This window comes from Rhea americana, unplaced genomic scaffold (assembly GCF_003343005.1).
Source record: "Rhea americana isolate MKP2758 unplaced genomic scaffold, rheAme1 scaffold_55, whole genome shotgun sequence".
NCBI lineage: Eukaryota > Metazoa > Chordata > Aves > Rheiformes > Rheidae > Rhea > Rhea americana.
The window spans coordinates 3,512,863-3,530,536 of record NW_028186701.1 but is presented as its reverse complement, the minus strand read 5'-3'; positions in this window follow the sequence as shown (position 1 = coordinate 3,530,536).

The window sequence follows — 17,674 nt, the reverse complement described above, 5'->3', positions numbered from 1 at the left end:
CAGGTATAGAAAGGCAGAGCTAAAACAAACAAAACAGAAGGAAAGAAATGATCTTATAACCACAAACAAACAGTCAATGTTATGCAGTTGAAGGAAAAGTCTGAGTAGTCTGTATTTGCTGAAGAGAAGCTCAGACAGCGTGTAACAGCAGGGGCTGTGTACCTCGTCCAAGGACAGCTTTGCCCTTGTAGGCCTTTTCTATCATCTCCCATGATATCAGAAAATCGCTGTCATCATAAATGCCTCCTAACCGATGACAGTGATGTACCACAGTGGGGTGGATGAGTAAAGCGCGGCGGGGGTGCCGAGGTGACACRGTTAGCGCAGCTGGCAGCATCCGTCCGCAGCTGTGGATGCGCCCCCGCGCTGGCGCGCTTTCCCTGCCCGAGGGCGCGCTCTTCTTGGGCAGAGACCCTTGCGCTCCTTGGTCCTCCTGGTCACTGTTGCTGCCTGCTTGTGGCTAAGAGCTCAAAACTGCTGGTCAGTCAGTTGAACTCACTGTAAGCGTAACGCAATGGTGCGTGCGACGTGCTCTCTGTGCCATCCGTGCTCCCTTTTTTTCTAGAAAACGGCATGTGTGAATACAGATTTTATCCTGGGCAGAAAGACTGTTACTAGAACTTCGTTGTATTTTGCCAGAAGTTAAGCATTTTATCCATGCTCAAACTTCCACTAGCTTAATCATATCAGCGCAAATCTGTCTGGATTGATTTAGGATGTGGTTATACTCATTCACCTTTCTATACATGAAGGAGGTTGAGTTTAAGTCCACTTAAGGGTATCCACATACAGAAATCTACCTCCGGTTTAACAATCAGATGTATTCATACTAATCAAAATCTACTTAATATCTCATCTTTAGCTGAATGAAAACAACTGTGTGCTTACATCGGATGTAATAACTCCTGGTGGAGCAAAACCGTGGTGCTCTGATGCATAAAATCAGTCACCTTTGTGCCTGAAAAGGGTATGGACAGCAGAAATTGAAGRTAAAATGAAAGAGAACAAGTTACCCCTGAACAAAGTTACTAGTTTGGAAAAGGGAGATCAGGGTGAAAATAAAGAGGAGAGGGAAGGGAATCTTCCTGTTTTCACCCGTGTAGTGTTTTACAATTACTTTGAACAAGGAATGCTGCAATCCTTGTGACTGTGATTCAACACCAAGCTGAGGGCTGAGGTAGAAAAGACAAGACGGATCCTGCAAGTCCGAGCACGTTTTGGGGAGACATACGGCGTCAGGACATTTCCGTGGCCGGGGGCAAGTGGCAGGGTTGCAGTATACGTGCATGCAGCACCAGCACGTTTGCTCTGCTCTAGCGAGCAGAAGGTAAGGGTGARCGGGGAGGCCTGAACACAGCCCTGCTGCACGCGTTCCTTGCTTGCTGTCGTGGGATCAGGAAGGAAATGCTGACTAACAAAAGCGCTCTGAACTGTTTTTTGTCACCGATGCGCTAACATCAAGCAACAGTGACTTTGCATTGACTCATTTCAGATATCCCAAGCACGGAAAAATAACTGAAACATCCCAATTCTGTTACAAAGCTTGTTTTGGGYCATGTATTTGCCTACTGAAGTATTTAACTAGCTCACAGCAGAACAGTTACATACCTYTTGTGAATGCCTCAGCCGATGTTCTGAGCGAAACTGCCAAGCAAGATTATAATTTCCCCTTCTCGTGGAAAGCAACAGCACCCAAACTTTTTAGCTCAGAAAGCCACGTGACGTATCATTGCGGCAGGCAACGCGGTGCAGCGCGATCGCTCCCGTCGCATACAGCCCKGCAAACCTCCTGGAGGCGCTGAGCGTGCCGTGCTTATCCTGCTCAGCCCACGTGTGTCCCGAGGGAAGAGGGCTTCGGGAGCGAGCTGCTCCTAACCCGAACAACTCATACAGCCTGACCTTGGCTGTCCGCTTCCCTAAGGGAGCACCCAGGGCACGGGGTGAGTCAGATGATTCGTAGCAGCAGCAAGGACCTGCTGKCACTTGCCCTCTCTCCTTGGGACCTTGGGGCTCCCCTCTGTGCCGCTGCCATGTGATGAAATCACACAGCAGCGTGMGGCCATGCACCCACCGGAAAGGTGGGAGTCAGGAGTTGGTTGCTGCTGCTACTGGTTGTAGCCCACTCCCTTAAGTCTTCTGGGGAGGAGGGTGATGAGGCTGTGGGATACATGATGAGGCTGTGGCCAGTGATCTGGGCACTGCTGATAAATAGGATGGGCAGTGAGGAACCCACAGACTCTTTTTAAATGAACTGTCAGGCTTAGTTCTCAGGGGAAGTTTCTGCGGTGCCCAGATTCCAGTGGCTGGAAGAGATTTTTTAAACTAAAAAAAGCCTTTATTTACCTTATTTTCTTCATCTTCAGAACGCAAAAGACCATGGGAAATAGAAAATTGCCAGAGGGAAAACCTTGTAAGTGGGAAATGCTAGAATAAGAAACAATTGCAAGAGAAGTATGAGAATAAACCAAGGCCACTCAGCTCTTTGCTTTGCCACAATTATTTCCTGACCTGTTTATTGCAGTAGGTGCTTATTAATGGGTTGACTCAAGCTCTTAGAGGTGTGAGCTCCTACCCCAATAGTTACRTCGTGGTAAAAACAAAGCACTAACAACAACAACCCCAAACTCTCCACAACCAGTTCTTGGCATAGAAAGTGTTAGCAAGTACTAATGTAGTAATTAAATGTACCCAGTGCTTTCTGACTTCACAGATGACAGTCTGTGGTTTGCCTGCCCACCCAAAATGCGTGGGAGGGCAAACCCAAGTCTCAGAGCTCAAGTTGCACGAGTGTCTCATCACTTTCCTTATCATGATTTTCACAGTCACTGGGAAAGGGTCGCACCCATCAGCATAAGACATTCCTGATCAGGAGGTGAGATGACTCTCCTACAATTCAAGTTGTCCAGGATTCCTGCATTATCATATTCCATATCTCATCTTGCTATGTTGCATACCTTTTCCCTCCTGTGAAATTTTGCATTGCTTCTTCATCTGAACATAAAGAATATTCACAGGAGAAAGCAGGAGTTTAAAGGAAGAAGGAAACATTTCAATGCCTGGAAGGCCTGGAGGCACAGTGAAGGTTCTGGTTGCTCTACAGAGATCCAGGAAATTCTGAGTTCCTGGGCTTTCAGGAAGCCTTGACAAAATTTCTAAAAAAAAAAAAAACTGCTAGAGAAAATAGTCACAGGGTGAGGACAATTATATTTGAAGGGCCAGAAGCAAAGATCAGGAGTAGGCTGATGATTCTGAGCATGGCTCAGTGCTAACAAGGAGCAGCTCCAAGCACCTTATCTAGAACAAGTGTTTGAAATGCGTCAGTCTGGAAAGAAGTGGAAACCACTGCAGCCACAAAGCTGTACACAGCCTGTAATTGGTTCATGAGTCAGAAAGGACTGCAAAGAGGCCTAACAAGATGGAGTTAGTCGTCGGTGGCGAAACTGTGCTGCTGATAGTTGTGGCCTAACACTTCTGGAGGGTTGGGTCTGCTGTGCCCTCCGGGTGCTCACTTGACAGCTGCATGGGAGGTCAACCGTCACTCTTCATGCTCTCAGTCTGTGGGGGCCGTGTAGTTTTACTAACGTTTCTGGCTCTGGCTCATAAACATGCACTCTTACCACTGCTGCTTGGTGGTGGTGTCACACCAGAGCATAGCTGCATTCCCAGTCCATGGTGTGTACAGATTTGGGTTTCAGTGGCTGACTGGGAATGGGATATAGACCCCCCATGCACCCTCCCAGTGCAAGTACAGCTCTAGCTAGGACCGAGATTTCCCAAAAGAACTAGAAGGATTTGTGAGTATTAGGCTGCTACATGATATACTGTAGCTGCTAGAAACAAACAAGACGCTTGGGGCAATTTAAAAATGAGTAGGAGGATACCATTTACATCCCAGGAGCTTCTGCAATGCCGTTATAATGTAATATGGCATACAAGGTACACTTGCTTCAGTTGTAGGCCACTTTTCCTAAAGGGGATACAGAAACCTAGTGGTAAAACAACTAAAGTGAAGGGAGACTTCTCATTGGAAAGTGAACAAAATAGCTGGGCATACTCAGGCAGGAGGCGAATAAGAGGAGACTCAGAAGAGCACCCTATGGCATACAGACAATGAGTATAGCTCTGTCTTGGTTAAAAATGAAGTGAAACTGAAAGATAACCATTTCCAGTAAATGGTAAATACTTTTTCAGCAGTCTGTCAAGTTCATTGCCACAAGATATGAAAAAAGTCAAGGCACTATTAGGCATTTAAGACATTCACATCAATAAAAAATCTTATTTATTGTTATTCTCCTTAGGATAACCAGAAAATCTAAGCAAGGTAAACACTTCACAGGTGATAAGCCAGTTTATTTTCTTGGTGAAGGTAAATAGGAAACTGTTTTGAAGAACACACTACTCCATAACTACTTAATAAGATCCTGGCACCTTTTTTCAGAAACATCTATAACAGGCCAGTGCCAGATAGGACACAAAATGCTTTAACCTTCTATGGAAATCCTCCTATTCCTAGCACAATAAAGAAATCCCATGTGAACATGAGTGCAGTGGATGTTGGGAGCTCATTTTTCTGACACTAAGGATCAGGAATGTTTGATGGGATGGGTAATGGTGTGATCCCATGTGCCCATCTATTTCTCCAAAAATGGCTATTATGGGGTGCAGCTACAGCCTCTGAGCAGCCTTATAAAGGCATTCAGGGGAGAATGCCTTCCTCTCTTCTTCTCAGCTTTCACCCATGAAATGCACAGCAAATCATGTCACCCAAATTTATAGCAGATTATCTCAATAAGTGGCCCCACAGGCCTGTGGGATGTGAAGATCATCTGGCGTATATTATTGTTGAGGCTAACAGACATTGAAATCAAGAAGCCTCTTTCATGTTAGATTAACAGAACTCAATGGCTTTTTGATCTGTCATTCTATATGAATTCATAGAAAAGACACTGACTAGTTTTGCATCCATAAATAATCATAAACAAATGTTGGTCTAGATAAKCTTGCTCCTCCACACAGAGGAGGTCTTTGCTAACATTTCAGAAACATCATGTCTTGTTGCATTTGGGTACAGAAATTAAAGTTGCCTTGAGGCAGCTTTAACTTGTGTGACCGACACTTACAAAGCGAATCACAGTAGGTTTTACTGACCTTGGCAAAATCAGAGGTCATATTTTCACAGATATAAGCCCTTTTAGACATATTCCCCTGATGTATTCTCTGCAAAAAAGTTTCTTTTCGTACCTCTGCAGAATGTAATGCATGTCCTCACCTTCATTCTTCTCTCTTCAAAGTATCACCGAGGCTACCGAGAAGGAAATTAAGTTCCTTTTAGAACATTTCAGTACAATTATTCAGGGCAGGATTTTCTGCTGTGCTCTTGGGTATTTTTATATTTATGAGTTCTCTTTAAGGCTTTAATGGGGCAGCAGCTGGAGTAAGATGAACCAAATATGACTCTTAAAGAGAGACTTGGTACATTAGGGGCAGATTCTCATTCTCATTAGCCTTGTAATTTTTAATCTTCTAAGCAGCTGCAGTGATTGCAGTGTGACTAGTATTTGAGCGAGATACTGTGCAGGGTGAATAACGTTTTCAGAGTTTGACCCTTCATTATTCCAGTGGAAAAGCTCCAACCAAACGGCAGCCATTTCTTACTAAAGAACGAATAGTTGATGGACTGGGGAGGTTATCAAATCAGCACAGCTTCATTTTCTCTACAAAAGAAGCATCATTGATGACATTTCAGGAAAAATAATGAAAAGGACAAAAACTGGAAAAAAAAAGAATAAGATTAGCCATTTTCCCAGATGCCTAAGACCAAGTATTTTGTTTCTCTTTRTGTATTCATAAGAGTTTTCTCTTTTTTATGTGCAAAGCAAGGCAGTATGCAATGCCAASGAGGGATGGGGTGTTACAATAACTGTGTGTGGGCTATTATAAATTTATGGTAAATCTGAAGCAGCTGATGTAGCTTAGCTTTCAATGTGTTGCCTCACATATGGCACAGCCCAAGAGCAGTTCCTATTAATCAGATGATGCAGTATGAGAGGACTTTGCTCAGGCCAAAGGCCCAGCTAGCTCAGCACCCTGTCTCTGACAGTGACTGGTAGTAGGTAGGAAAATGATAACAGGATGACAGTGATACTGGTATACTCCCAGCTTCCAGCAATCTCTAACCTAGAAACTTTCTGAGCCAGTGGTGGCTGCTTCGTGTGTGATAGCTCTTTTCCTCTAACTTTGTCCAACTGCTTTTGAAAACCCATGCAAATGTTTGGGATGTACAGCATCCTGTGGCACTGAATTCCTTGATATAATTTTTGCTTTGTGAAAAAGTGTCACCTTTGTTTTGAACCTACCACCTGGTAATTTCTTTGGAGGCCATTTAATTCCCACAGTGTAGCAAAGAGTGAATAATTAYTCCCTGTTCAATTTCTCAATGACTTTCAAGGTTTCCAAGATTGCTGTCATCCTCCTCCTCAGTCATTTCTAGGTGAAAAAATCCTAGGCTGTTTATTTGCTTCTTGATTTTTTTTCTATATTTTTTTAACCAATCTTCTTCTTCTTTGTACCTTTTGTAATTGGACTATGTATTTTGAGATCAGGAGATTTGCAGATTTTTTCCTCTATTCCTTTCCTAATAATTCCCAAGATGCTACCTGCTCTTTTAGTGCTGCTAACCACTGAGCTAACATCTTCACAGAACAGGCTATTTTAACCCCGGGATTACTCTTCTGGATGGAAATAGCTAGCTCAAAACCCACCACTGTGTCTCTGAAGTTAGGGTTGCTTTTTCCTTTGCACATTGACATTGTGCTCATAGTACTGATTTTCATCTGATGTCTTGTTGCCCTATTGCTTTGAATCACGAGATTGCACAGTCATCATTCATTTTTACGACTTTAATCACTTGGATCAGCAAACTTTATCAGCTTGCTGTCCATTGCCTTTTGCAGGTGGTTAATGAACATGCTTAACAACACAGAGGCAGAACAGATCTCCACAGGATCTTAAGATTTATTCCTACCCTTTGTTTCCTTTAACCCATGATAGAACTTTCCTCCTAGTTTAGCATCTTTAAGAGCCCTTGATAAGGGATTTTGTCAAAGCTATTGAAAATCCATGTCTACTGTGTCAACCAAATGAGCCTTATCTACATTCTCATTACCTTCTTCAGAAAACTCTAGTTAATTCATGAGATACAAGGCTTCCCTGTACAACAGCTATTATGATTCTTCTCCATTATATAATATTTTTCCATTGTCTACTTGCCATATGCTTTTTAAAAGTTTATATTGATTTGTCCAGTACAACTATCAGTCTCACTGGTCTGCGGTTTGCTATGTGCCCTATCTTTACTTTTGAAGCAATGTGCTGCCGACCAGCAATATACAAAACTGTGGAAGGAGATGCCTGGAAGGTACAGTATTTCTGAAATGTCCAAAGGACGCGAAGATTGTTGCACAGACATTTTCAGGCCTCCTTCCTGGAACTGCCATCTGCTAGCAGATATGTGAGCATCAGTTGCTATGGCAGCACACAAAATACTATGTCCAAACCCTGGAAACACAGAATATAGGTCTAGAACTGGGCTGCGGACCAAGAATCGCTGCAAGAACTGGGGGACAAGGATTTTATCCCCTTCCTGGCCTATGTGAAGATATCTTTCTGCAATTGCTGTTGTATAGTYTCAAGGCTGACATGGGTTCAATGCCAGATGGACCTCCTGTTTGGGGATAACAGTATGTAGGGCTTCTTGTAAAGCAAGCCTTACCTTTGTTTTATGAATCTCCCTGTGGAGAGGCCTGTATGGAGCAGCGATGGGCTAGAGCRAGACATTTTGGTGACTGTTTCCCAGTAAACTTATGCAATACCCATTGTGCTTGTGCAGCCTGTTGCAAAAATGGATGCCGTCCACAGAATGTCGRCTGAATATTGATTTTGCAAATGGGGAGAAAAAAGGAATGAAATAAAAGGCCATTGTGGTTGCTGCTGCATATAAATAGCTGTGAGGTTAATTTATGTTATTTATGGAAATCTGGAATACTGGGAATGCTTTAATTCTTATTCCAACTAGACTGTTAGTGCTGTTCAAGTTCTTATATGCATGCATTGCTATGTTATCTAAATGTCTCTAAGCCCTCTTTAAAAGCAGTCAGGCAAAGCTTTAAACAGACTGAAAAGGGGACTATGAAAGAAAGTATCATTTTCTGTAACTATTTATAATCCTAAAAGGATGTGTGTAATACAAGTGCATGTATGAAAATAACCTTTTATCTACCAATACTGGAGAAAAGCTGCAATAAAAGACTTCAGACTAATTTATGTTCAGTATGACTTTATAACCTTGCACAAAATGCACACTCATCACTCATTTGACCCTGCAAATTAACCTAAATTAAAAAAAAAAAAGTAAATGTAGTATATATACCTCATCTCTTAAGGGGATGATAGGCACAACACATTTACAAAGGGCACAGTGATTTGCTCTCAAAGCTTCTCTATTAATGGCTTGTGGAAAAGGTGTGACAAGAAGATCCAATGGTGAAATGACTGTGTCACCCCAGCTAAAAATATTCTGTGGTCAGACCAAAGAGTATATGAGAATGTGCCAGAGGTGGGGAGCCAGGCAAGCCTGTAACACGCATAAACAAGTGCCCGAGCGACCACGGGAATGTATACACAGGCATTGTTTGAGATTTCCTACACCTTCAGGGGCTCTTTCTTCTGCTGAAATGCACAAACATAGATGTTTTTCTTTGACAGCATATCTCAAAGAGTGTAAAAGCAAAAGCCACTGCTAAATATAGAAAGCCGTCACATGCTGCGTTTAGTCACATTTCAATTCATTGTAAACTGCCGCATGCACCGCACCAGAATTCTTTTAACCTTGGCTACATATTTGAGGCTTTTTTTTTCACACGTGCACATCCCTTTCTCCCCTCTAATTTGGAAGTGCAGATGTAGACAAGCAGTGAACGAACAGGCAGCCTTGATGGTCCTGCGAGTGCTAAAATGTACAGACATGTCTGAAACAACATGAAAAGTGGTGGTGGAAGGGGGAGTGAGTGAATGAGTCACTTTTAAAGCAAAGCAGGCAAACTTGGGGGGGGAAGAAAAGATCTGTGTCTTGACTCAGTGCCCAAAATCTTCAGCTGCTGCTTCACTGTAGACTCTGAACTTCAGCTTATTTTTCCTCTCATTTGTTCTCTTATTTTTATGTCTTACATAATGGATCTTTGATTCATAGAAATCTATTTATATACTCTAGGATTTGGGCCAAACTCTGAAGTCCTAACTCTGTCTTTACTAAGGCAAAATGGTCATTGTGGTTAGTGATATGAATGAAGTTTGCTAATACTGCTAATTCAGAGCTGGGTTCCTGGGTGGGCTATACTTTGTAACCCTGCATTTTTTTTATATTCTTGATAGAGTAGTGATTTAAAGGAAGTTTTAGGCTGTATTTCAGCTGGAGAATAAATTGCCTTAGAMTGACAAAATATCTCAGGTTTTACCAGTGAGGCCAACACGAATAGTGGCCAGGAAGACCTGTAGTCTCCCAAATGGCCAAAGGCTGCAGTAAGTACTTCTGATCCCAGGTATTTGCTTTATTCCCCTCCCTTTGTGCCAGCCATGCAGTGTGAAAAAGTGCAAGCTTCCTGGAAGCTCCTTGCTGTCAATGCCCTGATAAGAGGAGTTTTCATGGAGGCAGGGCTAGCTGAGCACCTTCCCTTCACCTTGCCCCATTTGAGAGTGGACATGGTGGAGGAGGAGTGACTGGACCACCAGGCACCAGCATTCCCCCAGCAGGAATATACTTCTTCAACAGCTGAGATAATTTAGGGCAGGTTCAAACCTGTGTGAGATCTTAGAATCAGGGAGCTGGTTTTCCTGGGACAGCTTTGCTTGGGGTGGTTTGGGCACCACATGTGTTAGGTCTGTCTAATGAGCTCAGGGAGCCAGCTGACCTTTTCTCTGGGCAGCTGGCAAAGAAGGCTCGGCTGCCAGAGAGAGGGCTCCCCGCTGACATCAGAGTTATTCTTGGGGCTAGCTGGAAAACACTGCTAGATAATGCACTTTACTGCAATGATAAGGCTGATTTCGAACACTTCACATGAAAATAGCAGCCAGATCCAAACTAAATAGGTTAGAGGAGCAGAGCTGAGGGAGGTTGCTTTTCTGTGGCATTATAACCAGTGGCTGTGATCTCTACTGCCTAATGAAGTACGAGCCCCAAAGGCTGCTTTCCCGGGGGCCACAGCATGCCCGGGTAGCTTGTCTGTGGTCTGCTAGTACTTCAGCTTGCAGTCCAGCATGTCCCATCTCCTCTCATTCCTGATGTTCCCTGGATGGTCCCTGGCTTTCGTTCATTGCTGCCTTGCTGGGGCTGCTGATGGGCCCCAATAGCAGTCCTGGCTTTGCCTGCTCTGCTGAGCCCCTATGGGACTGTGCCCCATGGGTGAGGGCACGGCCAGTGCTTGGTCTCCCCTGGGCCTGGCTCAACGTCCCTTCGGGAGCTGCCAGCCCTCGTTGCTCTCTGACACCATGTTCGTATTTTTAGCCACACTAAAAGGGATCACTGTAATGACTCAGGGGCAATCAGGGAAAATGCTTTCAATTTATGACCGAATACATTCACACACACATACATTTATATATAGCTATATACGTATCTCCTCACTAATTCCTCATGGTGCAGAGTGCACGAGCCTGAGATCGGGTGCTGCGGCTTTTGACAATATCAGAGTAATAAAATAGCCAAAGAAGAGCTCCTTAGTCCTTCACTCCCCCAGCTATTATTCTCTGAATGTTGGAGATAAATGTCATTTGTAAATCCCACTCATTGCTAACATTAGTACTATGCATATGTACTTCCTTTGACAAGTAACCCTACCAGTGAAATCTGTAAGGCAGCAAACTCTATACAGTTTTCTTCTAAGCATGGATAACTAGTAATTGGGGGCATCTGTCTCTGCTGAACACCCACACTTGCTCTTTTTTAAGGTGTTCAAGGTTGGTGACATACAGTCAAGGTAAAACAGCCTTGAAAAATTTGACATCCGTTCTCCTAATTATGAACTCTGTTATCAACTTTCCCTGTTAGAGTGGCTTTTTCTTTCTCTTTCTTTCATTTTCAAGAACTAACCTATGAAGAACATATACCATAGTTGAGCATGTACTCTGCCAACACATTAATTTAAGCAGCTGCCCTCTCCAGGTACCAGGGGCTGCTTCACAGCCCACAGGCTGTGAGGGAGTGGTACGCTCTGGATCTGCTCTTTCTCACTTATGCCCCGGGGATTTAGGGAAATTAAGTTGCCCCACATGGTCCAGGACAGCACTGCAAGCTTTCAGTCCCTGGGCTCAGCCCTCTTGCAGTGGCTGCATGGCCTCCTGCCAGCGCTCCGTGACAGCCTGTGAAATGGAGAGCAGATCCGCTCTGGTACGACGCTGTCCCCTGTCAGCAAATCTGACGACCTTACTTGTGTGGGGGAARTAGCTCCTTTTTCGCAAGAAAGATGCTGTTCTTTGGGCATGTTTCCTCCAAATTCAGGTGTCTGCCTGGTTATGATCACAGGAGGTGCCATGATGGGTACAGCCTGYGGAAATTACTCATCCAGCCCAGTGGGACTAAGCTACTCTTTCCCTCAGTCTAAGGATYGGGGAGCATTTTTTCCCTCTACTTCTCTCCCAGGCTTTGGCTGCTATTTTCATGTGAAGTGTTTGAAATCAGCCTTATCATCCCAGGGAAAGTAGTAACATTTAAAGGTACATAAATTATACAGCTGGTGTCCCTTAGCTCCTTCTAYCTCAGCGATCAAGACCATTCAAATCTGAAGTCCATTAAGGTCCTCTGAATTGCCTTTTAGAGTCACCTTTCCTTCTCCACCAAGTCCAGGTGGGCACTAGGGGAATCAGCCTCCAATCTCAGGCTTAGGCGGTGTTGAAAACTAGTGCTGGCAGATATCTCTGTCCCTTTTCCTTCCCTTTACAACTCATCCAGCTATCTTGAAACCTTGTTGCCAAAAATAGTGAAAAAAGGATGGAACAGATACCCTAAGAATTTAAAATCTCTATGCTTAAATTAAGACACCTTCTGAAATTATTTTTTGTAAATAAAATGATGGCAATGATGAAACATAGAATTTAAGAAATAAAAATGTTCCCAGGCTGTAATTCTTATATGTCAACCTTAAAACCCTTGCAAAGACTACAGTGGTCGCCAAGCTATAAACTGCTAGAAACCAAAGTTAATAACAGGGACACTGTCKCTAATAAACATTAACTGTAGCAACACTAGCAGGTGATACAGCAATAACGAAATAATGGTCTCTTGCAGATTAAAGATGGGTAATGTCTTTTCACGACAGCCCCACACCATGCTGCGTATATAGTGCAGTCACGGCATCTGCACTTTCCATTGGTTTTATGAAGAGCAGATTGCAATTCACTGACTGACCTCATTAAATTTTGATTTCTACGGGGATGTTGCAGGGCATTTGGGTATATCTAAACTGAGGCAACCCGTGAAGAAACTGGGCTTCCTTGGGTGCCTCTCACTGTAATAATTGTTCTTCTTAACTAGCATCAACCTATGTGAGAAATGAGGAACGTACATAACAGCTCAGCACTGCGGACAGGTTCCTGCCAGCAGTGCACCACTGGAAAACCCCACTCCACCAGCACCCCTCCACTGATTCCTCCTAGTCTTTTGGCTAAAATGGCTTTGTCCAATTCAAGAAATGGAGGGAAGGAGCGAAATCTCCAGCAAAACAGACTCTCCAGAGATAAGACAGGAAGAGAGAGCAGATAAGGCTGCAGTGGGTTCGCCTATGCTGCCTTGTCAGGCGAGAACATGCCTGGTAGAATACCCTGGAGAATATGCCCACCTGCCCCAAATGGTGACCCAAATGCATATTCAATGCATATTCACAAGACATATATGATTAAAAAAAAAAGAGGAAAATGATTTTCATACTTTTAGCCCTACCACTTCAGCCCTGGAGTAAAGTTGCCTCCTGAACTATAATTTGCCAATCATTTGAAAACAAAATATGCTTGTGATCTGTGCAGCGCAACCGGTTCCCAGGCAATGCTTTGCCCAGGGAAGGTGACTGTTTTCAGTAGCGCTGGATGGCTGCAAAGAGACTCACTTCCTTCAGCATCTGCATTACCTGAGAGCAACACTGAACATCTGCAATGACTGCCTCCCCCATCCCAAACTTCGAAATTCATTACAAGCAATTTTACTTTTTCTATTAGCAAACCCTACAGGTTGCCACAGCTGGATGCTTATGTGAGAGCTCTTAGTTTGAATACGAGATTGTGAAAAATCCAATGTGCCTGAACTGTGAAGTTGCTACTTAAGTTTTCTTTCCCTGAATGCTTGTACAATATTGTTAAAATGTGGCCCCACAGCCATTGGCAGAAGGCAGAAACAACAGGAATGTTGATATGGCCTGTAGTTACAAAATTTATATGTAAGAGCCACAGACTTTTTTTTACGATTTTCTCCTCTAGTCATGAGCAAAAGTCCACTAACACCAGCAGAATGAGAGCAGGCCTTACAAAACCCCACAGTTATGTAACTACTTATCTTATCTTTCCACTTTGGGATCCACTATTGTTGCAWTTTTAATAAAACTACAGAGTTTTACTCCATAGTAATCACTGCATATTATCATATAGTTCTCTGTGGTCTTAGTAATTTTTTTCCTAATAAGGAGGAGCCTATTCGTGCTTCTAGGAGTAGAGTAAGTGTTAATTAGCTTTTGGGGTAGGTAGGGGAATCCCTGCTGGGTATTTAACCTACATTTGTTTTTAATTTACAGGAGTGTTCAGRTCCAAGCCTATTGTTAAAGATGAAAACAAAGCGGTTCAGTAGGATTTATCTGAAAGCACTAAAAGGTCTGTGGTGACAATCTTTGTAGTATCTTTTCACTGAGACCACGAAGTCTTGAAAAAGGGAGGGGATTACTGGACAAGTCAAAAAATTTTCCTTAGAGCTAACATCCTCACCTTTCCCCAGGCAGCAGCTCATTTTAATGGTGAAGTAGCATGCTCTCTGTTCTAAGGGAAGCATTTAACTGGCAAATTTAACGCTGTTGAGGGCAATGGCAGCCCCTGGCAGCCCTCAGCAGGTTGATGAGAGGAGTACATTCTGCAAAACACAGGAAAACAAAGGCAGTTGGGGACACACAAGACATTTATTGTCTGCCTGCATGCGAAGGTCATTGTCAAAGCCACCTTGTCTTCCAAGCGTTGTAGAAGGCTGTCATTGTGGACTTTACCAGTCATGGTTTTGAAGAAACAGGGATCTAGCATAGCTAAGCAGAAGAGCTAGGTGTTCAAGGGGACAAGAKGGAATGCTTCCCCCGCAAAAAACAGAAATTGGAGAGAGAAGAGAGGGGAAAACAAACAGGCCGTTTCTCTTAATAAAGCCAGCTACTGTGCAGCTATGCTTCCCTTGCAACTCTGAGCACTCTCAACTCTGCTGTGAGAGCTGCTATATCTCAAATTCAGGATTCTATACTGCTTCTCATAACATAAAGGAATTGGTTAAAGACAGGGCAAAGTTTTGAAATTAGACAAATTAAATCCAAAAGGATTTTGCCCAGAAATTATCTGCTTAGGAACTCTTTGCATACTACAGTCCAGWCTGTGCTTTCAATATAACTTCCGCATCTGAAATGCAAATACAGAATATCTGTAAGGCAGTATATAACCAGTTAGGCTGACAGTGGCTGAAGCAATTGCTTTGATGAAGCAGGTAATTGGTGGCTAGGTTACACAGAAGAAAAGCTAACTCCTCTTTCTTGACAAAGGTAAACTGTCTTTCTGCCGTAAAGATTCTCAGAGATTAGTGAAGGTGTTTTTTCTTTTCTGATGGCCCAAGTAAATGATATTTTCTCTTTAACTAATCATGCCCAATTTATGTCTTGCGGGTTTCTTCTATAAGCTTTCCTAGCTTTCTGCATCCCTTCTTAGCACCTAGCATCTCCGCACATTTATTACAGCAGGAGCTTTGCTGCAATGGTCATTTTCTCGGTGCGTCACTTGGAGCACTCCATTGCTTTTTCTTTGCTGGCTCTGTAGTCTCTGTAGTGATCATGCCCCTGTGTTGGCTCTTGTCTCTTTGTAATATCAGGCAGAAATAATTTCTTTTCACTTTCAAGCTCTATTAGAGCCTGTYGTCACCCTGCCCGTAAACCTTCTTTCATGGTCACGAGGTTGACTTCCACCTTCCTCAGCCACCAGCAAGCACRTCTTTTATTTTCTCCTTGGGCTTGGGAGGAATTCCTCATTAAAAATTTGCAAAGCTCTCCCTGTCTTCCAGCCTCTGCTTGAGAAAGACTCCCCTCTGTAAAACATGGGCCAAAATCTTGCCAGTAGTTTACTGTAACCACTACCTATCAGGATGACCAAAATTTTCTTACTTTCTCTTGTGCACTCTGTCTCTTGAGTCTGGTTTTTCGTGTCCGTGCTGTAACCAAGGACTGTGTTTTTGTGTGCTGATTAACACAATGGGGATCCCAAGTCTGCGACAACTACCCGTGACTCATTGTATTGGAGCATGCTTGGGCAGAAGGAAAGGAAGGGAGGGGAGAGATATGTAGAGATTTAAAAAAGTTCCTTTCCCTCCCTTTAAAGATTTTCTTTGATACACCTCAGCACGGTCCCTCCAGGGGAGTGCTGCACAAACCTCACAGCCCTTTACCTCAACCTCCAATTCCCATTTCCAGTGTTGCGCTCCAACTTGGCTTTCTCCAGGAATGCAAGAACTACACAGGATGCTTTCAGATATTACATTACAGTCTGAAACCAAGGGAATGCATTCGAGTGGAAAACCCAAGTCAGCCTCAAAGAATTAGGAACTTGGTTGATATCCAACTCCTTCTGTGCAGCTCTGCTTTTTAAATCTTCCTGCTCTTTCTTTTTCTCTAGGCTTTGTAGTGGGGAAAGTTAGGTTCTTGTGTTCTCCAGCAGATTTACTTTTCTAAACAGTGCAGTGTTTTACTGTCAGGTGCATCTCTGCACCTCTGTGACTGTCTGTGAGAGCAGACACATCGCAAGCAGGGGGGAGAAGAGTGTTATAAAGGACAGTTTATAAATGACTTCAGTGAGGCAGAGTGATGTGTCATTCTGGCAGAGGGCCTATTAAAGAGAAAGCGCTGATCTTGAATACATTCAGCTGGGGTTTCTGAGAACTCTTTTATATCCAGTCATTATCCATTTCACGTTCTGGAAGTGGATGGTTATGTTTGCCTATGTGACGCAGATCTTAATAGTTTTCTGCAGTACTACATCATTTAGCTCTCAGCTAATACAAAACCAAGCTAGTAATTAACATTAAATGCTGAGGAATGGATCTGATGTGATGAACACTCAGTACATAATGAAAACACTGTGATTTCTTATTTGGAAGCCATAGTGGTCTTACAACATAATCAGTTGTTACAGATGCCCAAACAGAGCTGAGATTAAACACTAGTATCTGGTTACATTTGTGAATCTAATTGTTTCTAGCCTGGTAGAAGTTGCTCTGCTCTGGTGGATAACAGCTTTGGCATCTATTGCCATTTCATAATGGTATAATGCTATTTATTCCACACAATTCCCAGCTGAGCCATGAATTATACACAGATAAGGCACACCACTAAAAATTTAGCTATGTCTGGGGATGAGGCTTGTAAGCAACAGCTTTGCAAGGCCAACTTGTACACTATGGTGTTGGACAATGAAAACCAAACATAATAATTATTAATAATAAAAAGATGTGCAAGGAAAGTCATTAAAGACCCACCAGAACTGGAAATGTGGTGTGCCAGACACTGAACAAAACCATCAAGTGGTTCCTACCCCAACAATAGACAGGTTTTAGCAAGGGTTAAGTATGTGAACTTGCCCTTGATGCCACTAAGAAGAGCKCTGTCAAATGGAGGTAAATACGCTCTGGTTCCTCATGCTGCTCAGGCATTTGTGCTGGTAGTAACTGAGGACTCCTGCAGGATGGTCACCTCCCCAGGGTCTAAGATGAGTTGCCAAAGTGAGGGGGCACCCTCATTTGCCTGGGAATGAGAATGCCTGGGAGGACCCCTGAATGAAAGCGGTCCCATTTTTCCTGAATGAGCAGAGGGGAGAGACCCCTGTTTCTCCCCTGTATGACATGCATGCCTCTCCACACCCCGTCCCTTTCAAAACTGCCCCAGAAGACCTGTGACAGGGGCTTCCTGGTGGGAAGGTAGCTTTCTGCTCTCGACAGGGCCCTTGGCTTCCTAGATTTAGCTGTGGCTACTTTCCTCTCTTGGGAGGAGAGAAACCCCTGTGGCAGCAGCAGTGTCTGCAAGCCGTGGGGAGAGGAAAAACTGCTCTCCCAAGCAGTAGAGTGTCCCACAGCTGTGTTGCTCTATTCTGGGTGCTCGGCATTTGTGGGAAGGGAGCAGAGGACACATGAAGTAATGTAAAAGCAAAAGGGATATTCAAGAGGTCCTGGTTGCTGCAATGTCTCCATCTAGTTCTGGACTCAGACAGAAACAGGATGGAGCATACAGGCGTAGTAAATAATGTGATGGTGGCAAATATAAAACAAATTGCATGCTTCTTGTGTGGTCTCTGTTTTGATCTTTGCTCTGCTCTGCTCTCCTCTGTGTTCTTCTCTTTTTCAAATTTCTAAATT